The sequence below is a fragment of the Lipotes vexillifer genome, unplaced genomic scaffold (genome assembly GCF_000442215.2).
Source record: "Lipotes vexillifer unplaced genomic scaffold, Lipotes_vexillifer_v1.1 scaffold30, whole genome shotgun sequence".
NCBI classification, from domain to species: Eukaryota; Metazoa; Chordata; class Mammalia; order Artiodactyla; family Lipotidae; genus Lipotes; species Lipotes vexillifer.
Genome location: NW_006783081.1, coordinates 223,167 through 227,309, shown reverse-complemented (window position 1 = coordinate 227,309; position 4,143 = coordinate 223,167). Strand labels below are relative to the sequence as shown.

Below are 4,143 nucleotides of genomic sequence, written 5' to 3'. Positions count from 1 at the left end.
AGGGAAAATTTTAAAAGACATTACACTGCATGTATATTTGCTTTATGTGATCTACATGAAATTCATGGAACTTAATATGTATTTATTAAGTGTTCAGAAGTGGGAAAATATAGTTTATGAAAAACCTGACTGGCATGTGCCTCATTGGAAGTTCAGGTTAGATGACAATTCCATTAGCTGTAACAAATTAAAGGAAGATACATCATTCTACCACAGGTGAAAATGCTTATTAGGTGAGAATGCTGGAATAAGCCATCTTCTACTGAAAAGCACCAAACAATTGCCACGTCTGTCTCAAGCTTGAAAATGCTTTGTCAGTTCTCTGGGGCCATACAGCTGTTGATATCTTTCCAAGCACAGTGAATTATCTAGTGGTGGGAAGGGTAGGGGGAAAAGAGGCTACTTCTGTCATTAAACCAAGAAGTTATCTGTCACTGAAAAGTGTAGTGAACCCCTGAGTTAAAACTCTAAGCAGCAACAGGAGCCTAAAGGCCCTAATTTTGTTTTATTTCTTCTCATGAGAAGAAAAGCTTGAAGGACAGAAGGAATAGGATGAAAACAATAACCCTAGTCAACTTTGAAGTTTAAGGTATTGTTTATTTAGGTCTAAAATAAACCTTCAAAGTTGTGGTAGATCCATCCACCTCACTACAAATAACTCAATTTCATTTCTTTTTATGGCTGAGTAATATTCCATTGTATATATGTGCCACATCTTCTTTATCCATTCATCTGTCGATGGACACTTAGGTTGCTTCCATGTCCTGGCTATTATGTATAGAGCTGCAATGAACATTGTGGTACATGACTCTTTTTGAAATATGGTCTTTCTTATACAGAATGAAGTCAGTCAGAAAAAGAAAAAACAAATACCATATGCTAACACATATAAATGGAATCTAAAAAAAAAAAAAAAAAGGTTCTGAAGAACCTCGGCCAGGACAGGAATAAAGACGCAGACATAGAGAATGGACTTGAGGACACAGGGAGGGGGAAGGGTAAGCCGGGACAAAGTGAGAGAGTGGCATGGACATATATACACTACCAAATGTAAAACTGATAGCTAGTGGGAAGCAGCCACATAGCACAGGGAGATCAGCTCAGTGCTTTGTGACCACCTAGAGGGGTGGTATAGGGAGGGTGGGAGGGAGACGCAAGAGGGAGGAGATATGGGGATATATATATATATATATGTATGGCTGATTCACTTTGTTATAAAACAGAAACTAACACACCATTGTAGAGCAATTATACTCCAATAAGGATGTTAAAAAAAAATGTTGTGGTAGAAAACACACAATGGGTTTTGCTACAATATCTACTTGATGTCATTTCACTAAATGTTTAAAAGTTCACTCTATTTAAAGCCATTTTAATATATGAGGTTTCTTCTGAAAATATTTCAAGTTTTCCAAACATATTAAAGAGATGTTTACCTCTCTCCCAAGATAACTTCATGCAGTTAGGCATTAAAAAACATTATATATGACATTATATTATAAACACTAACACATACAAAGACATACCTAAGGAGTGAACGTTGATACTGGCTTTTCATTTTCTACAAAATAATTTTCTTTGAAGAACTTATATCTTTGAGAAAGTTAAAAGCTTGAATGTATATAGGGCTAAAGCGGTAACAGAAATATGTAAGTTGGAGTAAGAATGCTGCCAGGCAAAACTATGGAAAATGTACAATCTGTTGTCATCTTAGGAGTGCACATTCACTTAGAAGCATTAAAAAAATAAAAAAGAAAGAAAACACCATGACACATCTGATTCTTCTTGCTTTGATCAGCATTTTATAACTTCTGATTTAGAAAGTCTTGTTAGGTCTCATTTACTACCTCAACTGCCATTCTTACACAAAAGCCAGAGAAAGTTCTGACTGTAGAAGATAAAAAAATCAATAGAAAAATACCTTAATTTTATATATAAAAAAGTAGAAGGAAAAGAATAATTTGATAGCACAACTAGAATAATTCATGCTCTGTTGGCATTTTTATATCTACAAATATGATTTTTTTGTAAATATGATTAATTAAAAGCACATATGAATTAAATCACTACCACACGTCTGTAGAAATGCTTCACTTTTTGTATTTGCTAGTTTTGTTTGGTTTTATTTTTCACTGATGGTTAACAGACTGTGTGCTTTTCATTTCATTTTCTCAAAATATATATCTCAATGATTTTTCTTTACTATATTTTTTTCCCTCCTGACCATACTATTTTGACCCAGCAAAGAAGAAAGAAGTACAAATTTCTGAATGTTTTTCATACACAAAAATGGCAACTTCATAGAATTCAAAATGCTTTCAGGTATCAGCTTTCATTTGTTAAGCCAAACCGTAAGTTTATTCTAGCCATGAGCTGGAAAGGTCCTCAGAGCCTTTTTTATAACCAAAGCTTCAGAGTTCCTGCTACTTGCCCAAGAACATGCAGTGTTTAGAAGATGAATCCTAGGTCTCCTCTCTCAGTTCAGTGCTGTATCTGCAAATCTGTGGCTTTTCCACTTTTTCAAATGCATCTGCCATAAGAAATGTGTTTTCTATTGTGACCCAGTGCGCTCTTTGTACTTATAACAGCAACAAAGGTTTCATGAGGTATTACTATCCTTCTAACGTGTAATATGTAACACTCTGATATTTTCAGTGCCTACATATAATATAATAGAATTAAAACAATTAATAATTCCCCTTTCTGAAATCCACAAAGAAGAGAAAGTCCCTTAAGAATACTTAAAATGCAGCTTTCCCAATTATGGTCCCTTTCAGATGTGACTCTGTGATAAATTGATTTTCCATATTCTAGATCAGGGGTAGACAAACTATAGCCTGCAGCCTGTTTCTGTCAATAAAGTTTCATTGGATGCAGTCATGCTCTTTCATATATATATTGTCTATGTCTGCTTTCATGCTACAATGGTAGAGTTGAATAATTGTGAGAGACTTTATGCTCACAAAGCTTGAAATAATTACTATCTGGCCCTTTAGAGGAAAAGTTTTCCATCCCCTGTTCTGGACAATGAATTAGAACCAGAAAGGAGCCATTTTTACAACCAAAGCTCCTATAAAAATGTAGAGTAATAATTATCCCTCACACAAGCTTTATAATTTTTAATATATTCTCATACATATTACTTGATTTTATTTTTATAAAAACCCAGCCATATAATTGGTGCTTTACAGGCATGGTGACATCTAAAGATGTTCAGTCAGGCTTCAGAGTCCAATTTTATAGTCTCATCTGTTTTCTGCATATAACCTGGGCCTGGCACTGTGGGTTAGCTCTACCGGTTACAAGGGAAGCTCTCTTAACTGACCTTATCAAGTCACTTTCAGGATTAATTAATGTTCTCCATTCCCTTTGTGATACTCACTGACTGTTGACAGAAAGTAGACACTAGGCTACCTTCTGAGACACCCAGGTACTTCTGTTATCCTTGTGGTGACATGTACTTACTGGCAGGCTGTTAAATGAATGCCCATTGTACTTATTACTATGATAGTATAATTAAATTATATATATGTTAGCTAATGAAATACGAATGCAAAAGAAGAAAAAGCATTTATAAAAATAGCTATTGTTCTTAGGAAAAGTATATTAAAAGCTTTGGAAAAACTCCAGTAAAATATCAGCAGAGATAGGTTGCTAAAAAATATGCTGTAAGAAATTAGAGTGCAAACATTAAAAAAAATCCATCTATACTTAGGTGGTTGGCCCTTAGGTTTTTGTTTTATCTTTAAGAAATTGAAACAAACTATACATTTTTGTGCAGTTTATGTAAGAAAGAAAAATTGAAACACATTCAAACTAAAAGGTCTTGGTCTTATATCAAATGTTTGGTGAATAAATGTGCATTTATATTTTAAGTGTTAAAAAAGTCTAATCTGGAAAATGGATGTTCCCTTCTGCTAACAGAAAGAGTTGCATGCTTAGAGACTTCAAAAGATTTGAAAAATTATTGGTAGGACCTACACCAAGATTGAGCTCTTCAGACTTTCTGTCCAGTGCTCTTTCTGCCATTCTACTGGAGATGCCTTCACTATCTACTATGCCCATAAGAATAAATATGGCATTCCCTTCTATTATAAATGGATGAATTGTCCAAGTGAATTAGCACATTTACATTTAGGGAAA

The 4,143-nt window shown here is 34.3% G+C and overlaps 1 protein-coding gene across 4 annotated transcripts in view; it reads right to left on the bottom strand.

The window, feature by feature from the left end:
• Positions 1-4,143, bottom strand: part of TFEC (transcription factor EC) — a 151,955-nt gene that overhangs the window by 2,954 nt on the left and 144,858 nt on the right. The gene's annotated exons all lie outside the window — the stretch shown is intronic.